Consider the following 21,441-nt stretch of genomic DNA (forward strand, 5'->3'; position numbering starts at 1 on the left):
CACTTACACAATCATGATTTCGGCTTCAAGGTGCCATTATCAAGTGTTTTCCGAAAGCAGGTTAGACAATAACAGTGAAATACATAACAAGTGATATAACCGAATAAGAATCCAAATTTGCAATGCTTACTTACAAGTGTTATAAATTGCCTAAGATGGCATACTGTCGTATTAAAATACACTATTAGACACATTGTCTAAGAGTCGATATTTCTGGCAGAGCCTACTGCTTTGTTTCATTACTAAGTACACCATCATGAGTAAATGACAGTTGGCTAAGTGTCAGATTGTCTTGGTCAAAGAAATTCCTGTTACACGCAGGTGACCTTTTTTAGTTAGGAGCAATTTATTTTCTTCGTTAGTCTTTTCAGTACCTGTTCATCTTACACGGGAACCTCCCCATCGCACCTCCCTTAGATTTAGTTATAAGTTGGCACAGTGGATAGGCCTTAAAAACTGAACACAGATCAATCGAGAAAACAGGAAGAAGTCGTGTGGAACTATTAAAAAATAAGCAAAATATACAAACTGAGTAGTCCGTGCGCATGGTCCCGTGGTTAGCGTGAGCAGCTGCGGAACGAGAGGTTCTTGGTTCAAGTCTTTCCTCGATTGAAAAGTTTAATTTTTTATTTTCAGACAATTATCAAAGTTCAGGCACTCACACATAATCAACTTCGCTCTCCAAAATTCCAGGACATGTTCAGATTTGCTTGGACATATGTAGGATTGGACGGTCTACACACGGAAAAATTTGAAACGTTAAAAACATATGTTTTCACAGAGCATAGGGAAAACTGTGCGACTGTGAAACTGTTGCATTCATTTGTTGCAGTTTATGTGACAAACTCTTATGTTTTCATCACTTTTTTGGAAGTGATTATCACATCCACAAGAAAACCTAAATCGGGCAAGGTAGATAAAATCTTTTTACCCATTCGCCAAGTGTACAAGTAAGGTGGGTCGACAACATATTCCTGTCATGTGACGCACATGCCGCCACCAGTGTCGTATAGAATATTTTTTTTTGTTTTTTTTGGTCATCAGTCTACCGACTGGTTTGATGCGGCCCGCCACGAATTCCTTTCCTGTGCTAACCTCTTCATGCAACCTACGTCCTCAATTATTTGCTTGACGTATTCCAATCTCTGTCTTCCTCTACAGTTTTTGCCCTCTACAGCTCCCTCTAGTACCATGGAAGTCATTCCCTCACGTCTTAGCAGATGTCCTATCATCCTGTCCCTTCTCCTTATCAGTGTTTTCCACATATTCCTTTCCTCTCCGATTCTGCGTAGAACCTCCTCATTCCTTACCTTATCAGTCCACCTAATTTTCAGCATTCGTCTATAGCACCACATCTCAAATGCTTCGATTCTCTTCTGTTCCGGTTTTCCCACAGTCCATGTTTCACTACCATACAATGCTGTACTCCAGACGTACATCCTCAGAAATTTCTTCCTCAAATTAAGGCCGGTATTTGATATTAGTAGACTTCTCTTGGCCAGAAATGCCTTTTTTGCCATAGCGAGTCTGCTTTTGATGTCCTCCTTGATCCGTCCGTCATTGGTTATTTTACTGCCTAGGTAGCAGAATTCCTTAACTTCAATGACTTCGTGACCACCAATCCTGATGTTAAGTTTCTCGCTGTTCTCATTTCAACTACTTCTCATTACCTTCGTCTTTCTCCGATTTACTCTCAAACCATACTGTGTACTCATTAGACTGTTCATTCCGTTCAGCAGATCATTTAATTCTTCTTCACTTTCACTCAGGATAGCAATGTCATCAGCGAATCGTATCATTGATTTCCTTTCACCTTGTATTTTAATTCCACTCCTGAACCTTTCTTTTATTTCCATCATTGCTTCCTCGATGTACAGATTGAAGAGTAGGGGCGAAAGGCTACAGCCTTGTCTTAATACGAGCACTTCGTTCTTGATCGTCCACTCTTATTATTCCCTCTTGGTTGTTGTACATATTGTATATGACCCGTCTCTGCCTATAGCTTACCCCTACTCTTTTCAGAATCCCGAACATCTTGCACCATTTTATATTGTCGAACGCTTTTTCCAGGTCAACAAATCCTATGAAAGTGTCTTGATTTTTCTTTAGCTTTGCTTCCATTATTAGCCGTAACGTCAGAATTGCCTCTCTCGTCCCTTTACTTTTCCTAAAGCCAAACTGATCGTCACCTAGCGCATTCTCAATTTTCTTTTCCATTCTTCTGTATATTATTCTTGTAAGCAGTTTCGATGCATGAGCTGTTAAGCTGATTGTGCGATAATTCTCGCACTTGTCAGCTCTTGCCGTCTTCGGAATTGTGTGGATGATGCTTTTCCGAAAGTCAGATGGTGTATCGCCAGACTCATATATTCTACACACCAACGTGAATAGTCGTTTTGTTGCCACTTCCCCCAATGATTTTAGAAATTCTGATGGAATGTTATCTATCCCTTCTGCCTTATTTCACTGTAAGTCCTCCAAAGCTCTTTTAAATTCCGATTCTAATACTGGATCCCCTATCTCTTCTAAATCGACTCCTGTTTCTTCTTCTATCACATCAGACAAATCTTCACCCTCATAGAGGCGTTCAATGTATTCTTTCCACCTATCTGCTCTCTCCTCTGCATTTAACAGTGGAATTCCCGTTGCACTCTTAATGTTACCACCGTTGCTTTTAATGTCACCAAAGATTCTTTAGACTTTCCTGTATGCTGAGTCTGTCCTTCCGACAATCATATCTTTTTCGATGTCTTCACATTTTTCCTGGAGCCATTTCGTCTTAGCTTCCCTGCACTTCCTATTTATTTCATTCCTCAGCGACTTGTATTTCTGTATTCCTGATTTTCCCGGAACATGTTTGTACTTCCTCCTTTCATCAATCAACTGAAGTATTTCCTCTGTTACCCATGGTTTCTTCGCAGCTACCTTCTTTGTACCTATGTTTTCCTTCCCAACTTCTGTGATGGCCCTTTTTAGAGATGTCCATTCCTCTTCAACTGTACTGCCTACTGCGCTATTCCTTATTGCTGTGTCTATAGCGTTAGAGAACTTCAAACGTATCTCGTCATTCCTTAGTACTTCCGTATCCCACTTCTTTGCGTATTGATTCTTCCTGACTAATGTCTTGAACTTCAGCCTACTCTTCATCACTACTATATTGTGATCTGAGTCTATATTTGCTACTGGGTACGCCTTACAATCCAGTATCTGATTTCGGAATCTCTGTCTGACCATGATGTAATCTAATTGAAATCTTCCCGTATCTCCCGGCCTTTTCCAAGTATACCTCCTCCTCTTGTGATTCTTGAACAGGGTATTCACTATTACTAGCTGAAACTTGTTACAGAACTCAATTAGTCTTTCTCCTCTTTCATTCCTTGTCCAAAGCCCATATTCTCCTGTAGCCTTTTCTTCTACTCCTTCCCCTACAACTGCATTCCAGTCGCCCGTGACTATTAGATTTTCGTCCCCCTTTACATACTGCATTACCCTTTCAATATCCTCATACACTTTCTCTATCAGTTCATCTTCAGCTTGCGACGTCGGTGTGTATACCTGAACTATCGTTGTCGGTGTCGGTCTGCTGTTGATTCTGATTAGAACAACCCGGTCACTGAAATGTTCACAGTAACACACCCTCTGCCCTACCTTCCTATTCATAACGTATCCTACACCTGTTATACCATTTTCTGCTGCTGTTGATATTACCCGATACTCATCTGACCAGAAATCCTTATCTTCCTTCCACTTCACTTCACTGATCCCTACTATATCTAGATTGAGCCTTTGCATTTCCCTTTTAAGATTTTTTAGTTTCCCTACCACGTTCAAGCTTCTGACATTCCACGCCCCGACTCGTAGAACGTTATCCTTTCGTTGATTATTCAATCTTTTTCTCATGGTAACCTCCCCCTTGGCAGTCCCCTCCCGGAGATCCGAACGGGGGACTATTCCGGAATCTTTTGCCAATGGAGAGATCATTATGACACTTCTTCAAATACAGGCCACATGTCCTGTGGATACACGTTACGTGTCTTTAATGCAGTGGTTTCCATTGCCTTCTGCATCCTCATGTCGTTGATCATTGCTGATTCTTCCGCCTTTAGGGGCAATTTCCCACCCCTAGGACATGAGAGTGCCCTGAACCTCTATCCTCTCCTCCGCCCTCTTTGACAAGGCCGTTGGCAGAATGAGGCTGACTTCTTATGCCGGAACTCTTCGGCCGCCAATGCTGATTATTTATCAAAATTTTAGGCAGTGGCGGGGATCGAACCGGGGACCGAAGACGTTTTGGATTATGAATCAAAGACGCTACCCCTAGACCACGGGTACCTATAGAATATATCAGACGTGTTTTCCTGTGGAGGAATCGGTTGACCTGTGACCTTGCGATCAAATGTTTTCGGTTCCCATTGGAGAGGTACTATTCTCACGGTTTTACGGTGCGGTCGCAAAACACAGACACTAAACTTATTACAGTGAACAGAGACGTCAATGAACGACCGGACATATCATAACTTTGAGAAAATAAAAAAAAGTGAACTTTTCACTCGAGGGAAGATTTGAACGAAGGACCTCTCGTTCCGCAGCTGCTCACGCTAACCACGGGACCACGGCGCTCCTGAGCTTACACTCTCCTTGATGTTGCATATCTTGCACGTGGACTACTCAGTTTGTATATTTTGCTTATTTTTTCGTAGTTCCACACAACTTCTTCCTGTTTTCTCGATTGATCTGTGTTCAATTTTTCAAGGCCTATCCACAGTGCCAACTTATAACTAAATCGGAGGGGGGTGCGATGGGGAGGTTCCCTTGTTAGTATACAGTGAAGTTGTCTGCTCATAAATATAAACAGTAACAAACCTCTCGATAATATTCGCTGCATAAATATTGCAGTCCAGCTAGTTCTTGACGTTGTTTAAAGTACATTTTAATAGGTAAATATACAGCTACGCATTTGGAAGAGAAAGCTGGTGATTGAAATTTCGTAAATAGATCTCGCCGCAAAGAAAACCGCCTTTGTTTCAGTGACTGCCACCCAAACTCGCGTATCATATCGGTGACACTTTCACCCCTATTGCGCGATAACACGAAACGGGCTGCCCCTTTCGATGTCCTCCGTCATGCTACTTGGTAGGGATCCCATACCGCACAGCAATATTGCAGCAGAGGACGGACAAGTTGAAACATCCCCTTAGAAAAATTAGTGAATTACCTTGCTGGTAAACCTCTTACGTTATTTGATTTTCAAACAGCTGAGCAGAACTGAACGTACTCAGACATTTCTCTCTTTACTTATTCTGATCAACACTAAACTGACACACAATATTTTTAGCGCAACGCAATCTGACTTTCAGTCCCTACAAAAGAATGGCCCTGACTAACAATAACCTATATCTTTCATGAATCACTTACCTCACGAAAATCTTCGTTACTCAAACTACTGCAATACAGCGAGTGCCAATACTGCCAGCTAAATAAAGGATTCTAACTACTGAAGGCACTAACTACTGATAGGCATAGTTAGCAAATGAAAGATTTTGATAGAGAACAAGCAATGTATTTACCTTAATAGTGTTCAAAATCATCAAATATATAAAAGTTGATGAGATCCAGTATTACAAACTTACTCTTTCTGATGGACACACGTCCAGATCGTCCGCTCTCAAAACTCCGCAATTTCTCTCCCCACATCCACCACTGCTGGCGGCTCACCTCCAACTGCGCAACGCTACGCGCTGTTCACATCCAACTGCCCAACACTGCAATAGCGAATATTCCAACAATGCCAACCAGCCACAGACTGCACACAGCACAGCCGCTGATTTTCGTACGGACCGCTACGTGGCGTTACCAACATAAAAACGTAAACAGCCTACTACAGTGCAATGTAGGCTGTCTCTTTAGTGGGTTTGTCGCATCTTCTAATTGTTCTGCCAACAAAGCGCAGTCCTTGTTTCGCCTTCCCCACTATATTATCTATCTGGTCTTTCCAATTTAAGTTGGTCGCAATTGTAATTCCTAGGTATTTAGTGGAATTGGCAGTCCTTAGATTTCTGCGATTTATCGTATACCCAAAATTTATGGGATTTCTTTTAGTACCCATGTGGATGACCCCACACTTTTCTTTGTTTAGTGCCAATTGCCACTTTTCGCACCATACAGAAATTCTCTCTACATCATTTTGTAATTGGAATCGATCGTCAGATAATTTTACACGACGGTAAATTACAGCATCATCTGCAAACAATCTAAGGGGGCTGCTCAGATTATCACCTAGATCATTTATATACGAGGCCTGTTCAGAAAGTAAGCTCCGATTGATTGCCAAATTGAAACCACAGTGAACATCAGAAATGTTTTACTTGTAACAATTAGCTACACCTTTCAGCTACTTCTCTACGTAGTCGCCGTTCTTAGACTTTTGTCATAGCGTTGTACCAACTTTTCAATAGCCTCATCATAGAAGGCAGCCGCCAGTGCTTTCCGCCAATTCTCCACGCTGGCCTACACCACGTTGTCTGTGTCAAAATGTTGTCGTCAAAGACAGCGGTTCATGTGACCAGAGATGAAACTCAGAGGGAGACAATTACGGGCTGTATTGTGGGTAATCTCACATTTCCATTTGAAAACGATGCAGGAGCATCTTCATTGCCCCTGCAGAATGCGGCTGAGAATTGTCTTGAAGAAGAAACAGCACGACAGTTATGTAATGTTAGCTGCATAGCTTCAGGCGAAATTTCTCACCAGGCCCTCGTACTTGGCGGCAGACACTATTTTCTAGACATCTTTACGCACTCACTGCGAGCTCAGAAATGAGAAGAGCGACGTGATGCTAACTGGGGTTATACTAGAGACACTACCCAACACATCTGTGCAAAGCTTTATCGGATTTTCATAGTCGTTTCCATTTCGCGACCGATCGGAGCTTACTTTCTGAACGCCCCTCGTAAATGAGGAACAGCAGAGGGGCTATGACACTACCTTGCGGGACGCCAGATATCACTTCTGTTCTACTCGATGATTTACCGTCTATACTACGAACTGTGACCTCTACATCTACATCTACATCTACATTTATACTCCGCGAGCCACCCAACGGTGTGTGGCGGAGGGTACTTTACGTGCCACTGTCATTACCTCCCTTTTCTGTTCCAGTCGCGTATGGTTCGCGGGAAGAACGACTGTCTGAAAGCCTCCGTGCGCGCTCGAATCTCTCTAATTTTACATTCGTGATCTCCACGGGAGGCATAAGTAGGGGGAAGCAATATATTTGATACCTCATCCAGAAACGCACCCTCTCGAAACCTGGCGATGCAGAGCGCCTCTCTTGCAGAGTCTTACACTTGAGTTTGCTAAACATCTCCGTAACGCTATCACGGTTACCAAATAACCCTGTGACGAAACGCGCCGCTCTTCTTTGGATCTTCTCTATCTCCTCCGTCAACCCGATCTGGTATGGATCCCACACTGATGAGCAATACTCAAGTATAGGCCGAACGAGAGTTTTGTAAGCCACCTCCTTTGTTGATAGACTACATTTTCTAAGGACTCTCCCAATGAATCTCAACCTGGCACCCGCCTTACCAACTAAAGGATCCTTCTTTCTATGTTTTCGCAATACATTACATTTGCCTATGTTAAGGGTCAGTTGCCACTCCCTGCACCAAGTGCCTATCCGCTGCAGATCTTCCTGCATTTCGCTACAATTTTCTAATGCTGCAACTTCTCTGTATACTACAGCATCATCCGCGAAAAGCCGCATGGAACTTCCGACACTACCTACTAGGTCATTTATATATATTGTGAAAAGCAATGGTCCCATAACACTCCCCTGTGGCACGCCAGAGGTTTCTTTAACGTCCGCAGACGTCTCTCCATTGATAACAACATGCTGTGTTCTGTTTGCTAAAAACTCTTCAATCCAGCCACACAGCTGGTCTGATATTCCATAGGCTCTTACTTTGTTTATCAGGCGACAGTGCGAAACTCTATCGAACGCCTTCCGGAAGTCAAGGAAAATAGCATCTACCTGGGAGCCTGTATCTAATATTTTCTGGGTCTCATGAACAAATAAAGCGAGTTGGGTCTCACACGATCGCTGTTTCCGGAATCCATGTTGATTCCTACAGAGTAGATTCTGGGTTTCCAAAAACGACATGATACGCGAGCAAAAAACATGTTCTCTGTGAGGAAATTACAAATCCAGTCACACAACTGAGACGATACTCCATATGCACGCAACTTGGTTAATAGTCGCTTATGAGGAATGGTATCAAAAGCCTTCTGGAAATCCAGGAATATGGAATCAATCTGAAATCCCTTGTCATTACTTCATGGGAATAAAGAGCTAGCTGTGTTGCACAAAAACGATATTTTATGAACCCGAGTTGGTTATGTATCAATAAGTCGTTTTCTTCAAGGTGATTCATAATGTTCGAGTTAAGTAAATGCTCCGAGTTCCAATACAAAAATATACAGTGCTGCACAGTGCTTGAAAACTCAAAAACCATTGTCATCGAAATAACAATAAATGCACAGGCGGTTTATGCAGTAAGAAATTTTTGCCTTCTGTAAAATTTTACTTTTGTCAGTCATGACCTTTTTGAAACGACCGATTCATTTTGGAAAGTGAAATTGATTGACTGGGTGTCGGGTGCACGTGGTATTTGCTGTTGACACGTGTCGCAGTGCTCTATGGCCTGGTGGGACGGATGGGTTGTTTGTCACCCATTGGGGGCCAGCAAGACATTTTCTCCGCCTTTACTGCCTCGCGGGTCGTTATCGTCAGAAAAGGCGTCCTAGTGGGGCGACTTCCGGGCAGAAAAACACGGCGCTTCATACGAAACTAAACGGTTTACGCACTGACATGAAATATTTTATTGACGCGAGATGGCCGTTCTATGTCCTCTGTCAAACAGTGCTCATAAAAACGCTGCTGATGAACGTCCGTAGGCGGACCAGAGCCACGAGGAAAAAGTCAGTCTATGACAGTCGTTTCCAACGTTTCTTGGGTTGGTGCACCCCTGCACCTCCCCCCCCCCCCATTCGTCTCTTTCTCCACTTCCTCACATTGCTACCAACTTAAGCAGCTGACTAAACTGTAGAGTGAAAGACTTTCATTGGAACATTTTCATTTTTAAAATGATGAAAGACGAACGATATTTAGTTTCTGCGTGTGTGTGTGTGTGTGTGTGTTATACTGAATCTTTTTATCTAGGGTATATTTTATAAATATGGATGAATATTATTATGCAATTGTGGAAATTTATGCTTCGGCTAGCGTAAATTACGATGGATGTAACCTAAGCTTTTAGTATATTCATATACTGGCAACGGTTCAGTAACTGAATGACTGTTAAGCGAAATTTCTTCAAACTTAATGTATCCCAATTAAATTTTCTGTTCTAATGTTATTTAAATATACGCATGAGACTAGTTACCTTTAATACTTAAAAATTCACACACAACTATTAGTACGAGGAATAATTAGAGGTATCACTTCTTATCCTTACTTAAAAGTAAATGAATTATATATTATATCAGAAAATGCACACAATACTATTGAGTGCACAATATTATCACTTCACTTCTTAATTTATTTTACTTTTTTTACCTTTTTTGCTTGAAGTGAAGATCAGTAGGCAAGCAGCGTGTTAAAAAACTTTTTTTTTGTAATCTCAGGGTAATTTCTGTTTTCTCGCCTCGCAACATATTCGGAATAAATTGATTTAATCTCGTGAGTATCGCGTTGGCACCGTAAAAAAAATTAGTAAAGAAATATATATAACATTTATAAATGGGAAATTTGGGACCTGCTATTACGAAATGAAAGGAGAAATATTAAATTAAATAATTATTATTTAACGAAGTAAATAATTTGTCCGGAAATCTAACATTGTAGAACGTAAGAAAGAATTATGCCGTATTTCGACGAAATATTTAGAAATTACAATAATCTTAGCTCAACTCTGGAGCGAAAGAATAAAGAATTCATAATAAGATCATATTAGTACTCGCAATTGACGATAATAATAGAATGATTAAATAAATTCCCAGCAGGAGTACGAGTTCAGTGCATTCGAACAAAATGGAAGAAAATAGGAGTGTGATAGCGCAAGATGCCGTCGGAAATGCGCGCGAGGAAGAAAAGACGAGCGCGCATTATTATATAGAACAAAATACAGATGATAATGATAGGCCGCTCTCATTGGGGCGTACATATTTTCGATGACTTGCAGCGCAGTTCATTGACTCAGTGGTTAGATATTCCGGTAGAAAAAGAAAATAGTATGTTATTACGTCGCGGGCAAGACACTGTATTATAGTGTGTGTGTGTGTGTGTGTGTGTGTGTGTGTGTTAAACAAGTTCAGATGTGTGCACTATACTTATTGTTCATCAATCACTTGATTGCTCCACTCCTTATTTGTGAACTCGCAGAAATTGGAAGACTTCAGGCTTTATGTTTTACCACAGCCATTTGCACTACTACTACTACTACTACTAATACTAATACTAACAAGGGAACCTCCCCATCGCACCCCCTCAGATTTAGTTATAAGTTGGCACAGTGGATAGGCCTTGAAAAACTGAACACAGATCAATCGAGAAAACAGGAAGAAGTTGTGTGGAACTGTGAAAAAATAAGCAAAATATACAAACTGAGTAGTTCATGGGAAGATAGGCAACATTAATGACAATGGGAACCAAGGAGCGCCGTGGTCTCGTGGTAACGTGAGCAGCTGCGGAACGAAAGGTCCTTGGTTCAAATCTTCCATCTAGTGAAAAGTTTAATTTTTTATTTTCAGTTTATGTGACAAACTCTTATGTTTTCATCACTTTTTTGGGAGTGATTATCACATCCACAAGAAAACCTAAATCGGGCAAGGTAGAAGAATCTTTTTACCCATTCGCCAAGTGTACAAGTTAGGTGGGTCGACAACATATTCCTGTCATGTGACGCACATGCCGTCACCAGTGTCGTATAGAATATATCAGATGTGTTTTCCTGTGGAGGAATCGGTTGACCTATGACATTGCGATCAAATGTTTTCGGTTCCCATTGGAGAGGCACGTCCTTACGTCTACTAATCGCACGGTTTTGTGATGCGGTCGCAAAACACAGACACAAAACTTATTACAGTGAACAGAGATGTCAATGAACGAACGGACAGGTAATAACTATGCAAAAATAAAGAAAGTAAAATTTTCAGTCAAGGGAAGACTTGAACCAACGACCTCTCGTTCAGCAGCTGCTCACGCTACCACGGGACCACGGCGCCCCTATACTTACTTTGTCCAATATGTTGCTTATGTGACCCATGGACTATTCATATTGTATATTTTGCTTATTTTTTCACAGTTCCACACAACTTCTTCCTGTTTTCTCAGTTGATCTGTGTTCAGTTTATCAAGGCCTATCCACTGTGCCAACTTATAACTAAATGTGAGGGGGTGCGATGGGGAGGTTCCCTTGTAATAATAATAATAATAATAATAATAATAATAATACTGTGTACAGCACTACAGTAGCCCTTATGTAGTTACTGCTGTGTCGTGCTGTCAGTTCATTTATCTGTTTCGAAGCGAGTAATGAAGCCATTTCTGGACTACTGCAGGTACTATGTACAATTTGGAGATGACAATTTCTTCAGATATTTACCGAATGTTACGCATATGTCTCACTTACATCATCAGCGATGTACGGGACAAAGCACAACACATGTGTATGGTATGTCGACTGTGTGAGGAGCCTGTAACATCCACCGCATTAATGTTACCAATTTAAAAAAGCACTCCCTCTTCAGGCCACGAGTGGCCCACCCCGCCACCCAGGAGAATGCTGATAGGAGGGGCGTGGGGTCAGCACACCGCTCTCCCGGTCGTTATGATGGTATTCTTGACCGAAGCCGCTACTATTCGCTCGAGTAGCTCCTCAATTGGCATCTCGAGGCTGAGTGCACCCCGAAAAATGGCAACAGCGCATGGCGGCTGGATGGTCACCCATCCAAGTGCCGGCCACGCCCGACAGCGCTTAACTTCGGTGATCTCACGGGAACCGGTGTATCCACAGCGGCAAGGCCGTTGCCAAATGTTACTAATTTAGGAAATGTAATTATTGGTAACTTACATAATCAGCATTAAAGTCTTACAAAATTGTGAAAATAATAATAATCTTTTGAAAATAATTTAGTTTAGTGACTGAAACAGAATCGAATCGTTTAATTTTTTACTATGAGAAAATTTCATTTTACCCGTCCGAGGGTTAGTACTCAACTGTTGGGAACCGTGTCTAGGAGTAATAGTAATAGTAATAGTTGGTGAACTAAACTGGACTGAGAACATACGAGGTGCGGCTAGAAAAAAACCGGACTGATGCTGGAAAAAACATTTATTTACAATTATTTACAATTTCATGTTATCTCCTTCAATGTACTCTCCTCCTCGGTCTCTACACCGCTCCATACGAATTTTCCACTGTTCATAGCAATGCTGCAGATCATTTTCGGTAAGTCCATACATTACTTCCGTCGCTTTTTCTTTTACTGCTTCAAGAGTCTCAAATCTAGTTCCTTTCAAAGCTGACTTGACTTTAGGGAAAAGAAAAAAGTCACAGGGGGCCAAATCAGGTGAGTAGGGTGGATGATCTAAGATGGGAATGTTGTGTTTTGCCAAAAACGTCTTCACTGACAACGCACTGTGAGCTGGGGCATTGTCTTGGTGAAGGATCCATGACTTTTTTCTCCACAAATCGTTCCGTTTTCTCCGTACTCGCTCACGTAGGGTAGCCAGGACGCTAATGTAGTAATGCTGATTCACTGTTTGTCCCTCTGGTACCCAATCAATGTGCACAATCCCTTTGACGTCAAAAAAAAAAAAACAATCATCATTGCCTTGAATTTCGATTTTTGACATTCGTGCTTTTTTTTGTCGTGGAGAACCAGGAGTTTTCCAATGCATCGATTGGCGTTTAGTTTCGGGATCGTAAGTAAAAAACCACGATTCATCGCAAGTAATAACATTTTGTAAGAAGGTGGGATCACTTTCAATGTTTTCCAGGATGTCAGAACAAATCATTCTTCGGCGTTCCTTCTGTTCAATTGTGAGACACTTTGGAACCATTTTTGAACACACTTTGTTCATGTTGAAACTTTCATGAAGAATCTGCCTAACACTTTCCTTGTCAACTCCTGTTAACTCAGACACTGCTCTGATTCTTAAACGGCGATCTTGTCGAACAAGTTTACCGATTTTTTCAATGTTTGCATCAGTTTTTGCTGACAATGGTCTGCCAGTGCGAGTGTCATCACTGGTGTCTTCGCGGCCATCTTTAAATCGTTTAAACCACTCAAACACTTGTGTTCGCGATAAACAATCATCGCCGTACACTTGTTGTAACATTACAAACGTTTCACTTGCAGATTTTCCTAATTTGAAACAAAATTTGATGTTAACACGCTGTTCTTTCTGTACACTCAACATTTTCCGACGCACAGACGAAACGTCAACTACTTAAAACAGACGCCACGGGTAGACTGAGTGCAGGAGGCAGATGAAACTCGAGCAGTAGGCGGAGCGAGAGTCACGTGACAGGCCACGCGACTTTCAGCCTTATTGGATTCGTTTTATTGTTTCACCAGTACTAGTCCGGTTTTTTTTCTAGCCACACCTCGTAGCTGCAATGTCCAGGAAGGAATGTCTGCAAGCGCTAAACAAATACGGGTGTTTCGGAAATACATATACTTTTTTGTGGGATGACAGGTTGGATATAGCCAGTCATTTTAAGTATACGAACATGGGGTCATATTTACGACGGAAGACGATCTCAAAAAGCCGTCGGTACGCCTGGTAGTCCGATAACCAGCGCTACGTACCCGTACGCTTGGATGTCTAGTGTCATTTGTTCTCAATTATAGCCGCGCCCTAGCGAGGAAACTCTGTACTACTCGCCTTAGTCAGCATTCGATGTTATGTGCCTGAAATGAGCTGTTTTTTATGTACCTCGAGTCCACTTCAACGTAATTCACAATCAAGTATTGTACCAACGGTAAGGTAGTGTGTTCTGCAACAATACAAATGTAACAATATTTTATAATGAATTATTGCAGGTAAGCTGCAAATAGTATAATTATTACATTACTGGCCATTAAAATTGCTACACCAAGAAGAAATGCAGATGATACACGGGTATTCATTGCACAAATATATTATACTAGAACTCAGATGTGATTACATTTTTACGCAATTTGGGTGCATAGATCCTGAGCAATCAGTACCCATAACAACAACCTCTGGCGTAATAACGGCCTTGATACGCCTGGGCATCGAGTCAAACAGAACTTGGGTGGCGTGTACAGGTACAGCTGCCCATGCAGCTTCTACACTATACCACCGTTCATCAAGAGTAATGACTGGCGTATTGTGACGAGCCAGTTGCTCGGCCACCATTGACCAGACGTTTTTAGTTGGTGAGAGATCTGGAGAATGTGCTGGCCAGGGCAGCAGTCGAAAATTTTCTGTATCCAGAAAGGCCCGAACAGGACCTGGAAATGCGGTCGTGCATTATCCTGCAGAAATGTAGGGTTTCGCAGGGATCGAAAGAAGGGTAGAGCCACGGGTCGTAACACATCTGAAATGTGACGTCCACTGTTCAAAATGCCGTCAATGCGAACAAGAGGTGACCGAGACGTGTAACCAATGGCATCGCATACCATCACGCCGGGTGATACGCCAGTATGGCGATGACGAATACACGCTTCCAATGCGCGTTCACCGCGATGTCGCGAAACACGGATGCGACCATCATGATGCTGTACACAGAACGTGGATTCATCCGAAAGAATTAAGTTTTGCCATTCGTGCGCCCAGGTTCGTCGTTGAGTACTCCATCGCAGGCGCTCCCGTCTGTGGTTGGCGCCATGGTCGCATGGCGCAAGCATGGTCTCCGAGCTGATAGTCCATGCTGCTGCAAACGTAGTCGAACTGTTCGTGCAGATGGTCGATGTCTTGCAAACGTCCCCATCTGTTGACTCAGGGATCGAGACGTGGCTGCACGATCCGTTACAGCCATGCGGATAAGATGCCTGTCATCTCGACTGCTAGTAATACCAGGCCGTTGGGATCCAGCACGGCGTTTCGTATTACCCCCATGAACATACCGATTCCATGTTCTGCTTACAGTCATTGGATCTCGACCAACGCGAGCAGCAATGTCGCGATGCGATAAACCGCAATCGCGATAGGCTACAGTCCGACCTTTATCAAAGTCGGAAACGTGATGGTACGCGTTTGTCCTCCTTACACGAGGCATCACAACAACGTTTCACCAGGCAACGCCAGTCAACTGCTGTATGTGTATGAGAAATCGGTTGGAAACTTTCCTCATGTCAGCACGTTGTAGGTGTCGCCACCGGCGCCAACCTTGTGTGAATGCTCTGAAAAGTTAATCATTTGCCTATCACAGCATCTTCTTCCTGTCGGTTAAATTTCGCGTCTGTAGCACGTCATGTTCGTGGTGTAGCAATTTTAATGGCCGGTAGTGTAATTCTCCTCCTTTACTAAAAGCTTGTTTTGGCTGTAGCGCCATTCCGTAGTAAACCTGTAGAAGTTACATTTGGTGAGTATCCTTGTGAGTATCCTTACGTTCATAAAAATTGTACAGAAATGTCAGTTTGCGTACATACTTTTATCTGCTCGGAATAGATACCTATAGTGCATCAGTGAGTAAACTGTCGACTATTTGTTACTAGATCGCTATAATCGCGTAAGTTTTGTTTGCACAGAATTTTTTCGCAAAGTGGTTTTGACAGTTGGAATGACAGTTTACTCTCGCTGATGGTTTGTTTGTAAAGTAAAGTCTTTGCTATAGTCATGTTAGCTGCATTTCATTTCCATTGTAATTTTGTTGTTCCTTTTATCTATCTGTGGTTTTTCGTTTACAGTGTTATTTATCCGTTCTCGTTTTCCAAGATTTCAAATACAGTAATTATTTAGAAAATTTTATTGACATCATGGAAAACGAGAAATCACAGTGAACAGAAAACCAAAGTTAGTCATAGATACAAATAACAACAAAATTACAAAAGCGGTGGAACATAACTAACGTCACTGATTAGCAAAGGCTGCATAATACACATAAAGCATCAACGAGAGTAAACTGTCATTCCAAATTACTGTCAAAAGCATTTTGCGAAAAAATTGTGTACAGACAAAAATTACGTGATTATGGCGATCTAGCAACAACTAGACAGTCGACAGAATGAGATTATCACTCTGCAGCGGAGTGTGCGCTGATATGAAACTTCCTGGCGGGTTAAAACTGTGTGCCCGACCGAGACTCGAACTCGGGACCTTTGCCTTTCGCGGGCAAGTGCTCTACCAACTGAGCTACCGAAGCACGACTCACGCCCGGTACTCACAGATTTACTTCTGCCAGTACCTCGTCTCCTACCTTCCAAACTTTACAGAAGCTCTCCTGCGAACATTGCAGAACTAGCACTCCTGAAAGAAAGGATATTGCGGAGACATGGCTTAGCCACAGCCTGGGGGATGTTTCCAGAATGAGATTTTCACTCTGCAGCGGAGTGTGCGCTGATATGAAACTTCCTGGCGGATTAAAACTGTGTGCCCGACCGAGACTCGAACTCGGGACCTTTGCCTTTCGCGGGCAAGTGCTCTTCCAACTGAGCTACCGAAGCACGACTCACGCCCGGTACTCACAGATTTACTTCTGCCAGTACCTCGTCTCCTACCTTCCAAACTTTACAGAAGCTCTCCTGCGAACATTGCAGAACTAGCACTCCTGAAAGAAAGGATATTGCGGAGACATGGCTTAGCCACAGCCTGGGGGATGTTTCCAGAATGAGATTTTCACTCTGCAGCGGAGTGTGCGCTGATATGAAACTTCCTGGCGGGTTAAAACTGTGTGCCCGACCGAGACTCGAACTCGGGACCATTGCCTTTCGCGGGCAAGTGCTCTTCCAACTGAGCTACCGAAGCACGACTCACGCCCGGTACTCACAGATTTACTTCTGCCAGTACCTCGTCTCCTACCTTCCAAACTTTACAGAAGCTCTCCTGCGAACATTGCAGAACTAGCACTCCTGAAAGAAAGGATATTGCGGAGACATGGCTTAGCCACAGCCTGGGGGATGTTTCCAGAATGAGATTTTCACTCTGCAGCGGAGTGTGCGCTGATATGAAACTTCCTGGCGGATTAAAACTGTGTGCCCGACCGAGACTCGAACTCGGGACCTTTGCCTTTTGCGGGCAAGTGCTCTTCCAACTGAGCTACCGAAGCACGACTCACGCCCGGTACTCACAGATTTACTTCTGCCAGTACCTCGTCTCCTACCTTCCAAACTTTACAGAAGCTCTCCTGCGAACAATGCAGAACTAGCACTCCTGAAAGAAAGGATATTGCGGAGACATGGCTTAGCCACAGCCTGGGGGATGTTTCCAGAATGAGATTTTCACTCTGCAGCGGAGTGTGCGCTGATATGAAACTTCCTGGCGGATTAAAACTGTGTGCCCGACCGAGACTCGAACTCGGGGCCTTTGCCTTTCGCGGGCAAGTGCTCTTCCAACTGAGCTACCGAAGCACGACTCACGCCCGGTACTCACAGATTTACTTGTGCCAGTACCTCGTCTCCTACCTTCCAAACTTTACAGAAGCTCTCCTGCGAACATTGCAGAACTAGCACTCCTGATAGAAAGGATATTGCGGAGACATGGCTTAGCCACAGCCTGGGGGATGTTTCCAGAATGAGATTTTCACTCTGCAGCGGAGTGTGCGCTGATATGAAACTTCCTGGCGGATTAAAACTGTGTGCCCGACCGAGACTCGAACTCGGGACCTTTGCCTTTCGCGGGCTAGTGCTCTTCCAACTGAGCTACCGAAGCACGACTCACGCCCGGTACTCACAGATTTACTTCTGCCAGTACCTCGTCTCCTACCTTCCAAACTTTACAGAAGCTCTCCTGCGAACAATGCAGAACTAGCACTCCTGAAAGAAATGATATTGCGGAGACATGGCTTAGCCACAGCCTGGGGGATGTTTCCAGAATGAGATTTTCACTCTGCAGCGGAGTGTGCGCTGATATGAAACTTCCTGGCGGATTAAAACTGTGTGCCCGACCGAGACTCGAACTCGGGACCTTTGCCTTTCACGGGCAAGTGCTCTACCAACTGAGCTACCGAAGCACGACTCACGCCCGGTACTCACAGCTTTACTTCTGCCAGTATCTCGTCTCCTACCTTCCAAACTTTACAGAAGCTCTCCTGCGAACCTTGCAGAACTAGCACTCCTGAAAGAAAGGATATTGCGGAGACATGGCTTAGCCACAGCCTGGGGGATGTTTCCAGAATGAGATTTTCACTCTGCAGCGGAGTGTGCGCTGATATGAAACTTCCTGGCGGATTAAAACTGTGTGCCCGACCGAGACTCGAACTCGGGACCTTTGTCTTTCGCGGGCAAGTGCTCTACCAACTGAGCTACCGAAGCACGACTCACGCCCGGTACTCACAGATTTACTTCTGCCAGTACCTCGTCTCCTACCTTCCAAACTTTACAGAAGCACTCCTGCGAACATTGCAGAACTAGCACTCCTGAAAGAAAGGATATTGCGGAGACATGGCTTAGCCACAGCCTGGGGGATGTTTCCAGATTGAGATTTTCACTCTGCAGCGGAGTGTGCGCTGATATGAAACTTCCTGGCGGATTAAAACTGTGTGCCCGACCGAGACTCGAACTCGGGACCTTTGCCTTTCGCGGGCAAGTGCTCTACCAACTGAGCTACCGAAGCACGACTCACGCCCGGTACTCACAGATTTACTTCTGCCAGTACCTCGTCTCCTACCTTCCAAACTTTACAGAAGCTCTCCTGCGAACATTGCAGAACTAGCACTCCTGAAAGAAAGGATATTGCGGAGACATGGCTTAGCCACAGCCTGGGGGATGTTTCCAGAATGAGATTTTCAGTCTGCAGCGGAGTGTGCTCTGATATGAAACTTCCTGGCGGATTCAAACTGTGTGCCCGACCTAGACTCGAACTCGGGACCTTTGCCTTTCGCGGGCAAGTGCTCTTCCAACTGAGCTACCGAAGCACGACTCACGCCCGGTACTCACAGATTTACTTCTGCCAGTACCTCGTCTCCTACCTTCCAAACTTTACAGAAGCTCTCCTGCGAACAATGCAGAACTAGCACTCCTGAAAGAAATGATATTGCGGAGACATGGCTTAGCCACAGCCTGGGGGATGTTTCCAGAATGAGATTTTCACTCTGCAGCGGAGTGTGCGCTGATATGAAACTTCCTGGCGGATTAAAACTGTGTGCCCGACCGAGACTCGAACTCGGGACCTTTGCCTTTCACGGGCAAGTGCTCTACCAACTGAGCTACCGAAGCACGACTCACGCCCGGTACTCACAGCTTTACTTCTGCCAGTATCTCGTCTCCTACCTTCCAAACTTTACAGAAGCTCTCCTGCGAACCTTGCAGAACTAGCACTCCTGAAAGAAAGGATATTGCGGAGACATGGCTTAGCCACAGCCTGGGGGATGTTTCCAGAATGAGATTTTCACTCTGCAGCGGAGTGTGCGCTGATATGAAACTTCCTGGCGGATTAAAACTGTGTGCCCGACCGAGACTCGAACTCGGGACCTTTGCCTTTCGCGGGCAAGTGCTCTACCAACTGAGCTACCGAAGCACGACTCACGCCCGGTACTCACAGATTTACTTCTGCCAGTACCTCGTCTCCTACCTTCCAAACTTTACAGAAGCACTCCTGCGAACATTGCAGAACTAGCACTCCTGAAAGAAAGGATATTGCGGAGACATGGCTTAGCCACAGCCTGGGGGATGTTTCCAGATTGAGATTTTCACTCTGCAGCGGAGTGTGCGCTGATATGAAACTTCCTGGCGGATTAAAACTGTGTGCCCGACCGAGACTCGAACTAGGGACCTTTGCCTTTCGCGGGCAAGTGCTCTACCAACTGAGCTACCGAAGCACGACTCACGCCCGGTACTCACAGATTTACTTCTGCCAGTACCTCGTCTCCTACCTTCCAAACTTTACAGAAGCTCTCCTGCGCAGGAGAGCTTCTGTAAAGTTTGGAAGGTAGGAGACGAGGTACTGGCAGAAGTAAATGTGTGAGTACCGGGCGTGAGTCGTGCTTCGGTAGCTCAGTTGGTATAGCACTTGCCCGCGAAAGGCAAAGGTCCCGAGTTCGAGTCTCGGTCGGGCACACAGTTTTAATCTGCCAGGAAGTTTCAGACAGTCGACAGTTTATCCACTGACGCAATATGGGCCTCTATTCCAACTAAATGATGATGATGTTTGGTTTGTGGGGCGCTCAACTGCGCGGTCATCTGCGCCCGTACCAAAGCCCAATTTTTACACAGTCCCATTTATTACACAATCCAATGTAGCCACTGTCTCGAATGATGATGGTGAAATGATGAGGACAATGCAAACACCCAGTCCCTGGGCAGAGAAAAATCCCCAACCCGGCCAGGAATCGAATCCGGGACCATGTGATCCAGACGCAGCAACGCTAACCACTATAACACGAGCTGCGAACATTCCAACTAAATGTAAGTGTGTATGCAAACTGACATTTTTGTACAACTTTTATAAACGTAAGAATACTTGTGAAATGTAACACCCGTAAGTTTACTTCAAAATGGCGCTACAGTCGAAACAAGGTTGTAGTAAAGGAGGAGGATTAATAACTAAACCATTTGCGGCTTACCTGGAATTACGAGGTGCGACAATAAAGTAATCAGACTGATGTGAAAAAAATGTTTCTTGCCGTTTTAGTCAAGTTTAGTGTTGTCTCCTTCAAAGTAGTTCCCTTCTGATTGCACACACTTTAAGCAGCACTTCTGCCATTGGTGGTAACATTTCTGGAACTCATCTTCTGTAATATCCTCCAAGACCCTCGTCACAGCTTTTTGGACATCTTGTGTAGTTTGAAAATGGTGTCCCTTGACCGCCGTTTTGACACTTGGAAATAGAAAAAATGTCGCACGGAGCGATATCTGGTGAATAAGGTGGCTGTGGCATTACTGAAAATCGTTTTGATGAAAAAATTTCTGTGCTGATAGAGCAGTATGGGATGGCGCATTATCGTCATGCAGCATCCAATGCAATGTTGGCACGGACACGAAGAACTCTTTTACGAAGTCTTTCTAAAATTTCTTTGTAGCAGTATTGGTTAACTTTGTCCAGCAGGCACCCACTCTTTATGAACAATTCCCATGGAATCAAAGAAGCACACAAGCATGCATTTCAAATGATTCAGATGACTTTGAGCACTATGGGACTTAACATCTGTGGTCATCAGTCCCCTAGACTTAGAACTACTTAAAACTAACTAACCTAAGGACATCACACACATCCATGCCCGAGGCAGGATGCGAACCTGCGACCGTAACGGT

General features: G+C 43.9%; 2 non-coding genes and 1 pseudogene across 2 annotated transcripts; all 3 read right to left on the bottom strand.

Moving 5' to 3' along the window:
• Positions 1-11,973: 11,973 nt before the first annotated feature.
• LOC126215551 (5S ribosomal RNA) lies at positions 11,974-12,090 on the bottom strand (annotated as a pseudogene).
• A 6,039-nt stretch (positions 12,091-18,129) lies between these two features.
• Positions 18,130-18,204, bottom strand: Trnas-uga (transfer RNA serine (anticodon UGA)). Its single transcript has one exon. It is a non-coding gene; the product is annotated as a tRNA-Ser (tRNA).
• Positions 18,205-19,333: 1,129 nt separating this feature from the next.
• Positions 19,334-19,408, bottom strand: Trnas-uga (transfer RNA serine (anticodon UGA)). The gene has a single exon. It is a non-coding gene; the product is annotated as a tRNA-Ser (tRNA).
• Positions 19,409-21,441: the final 2,033 nt, after the last annotated feature.

The sequence above is a fragment of the Schistocerca nitens genome, chromosome 12, assembly GCF_023898315.1.
Source record: "Schistocerca nitens isolate TAMUIC-IGC-003100 chromosome 12, iqSchNite1.1, whole genome shotgun sequence".
NCBI lineage: Eukaryota > Metazoa > Arthropoda > Insecta > Orthoptera > Acrididae > Schistocerca > Schistocerca nitens.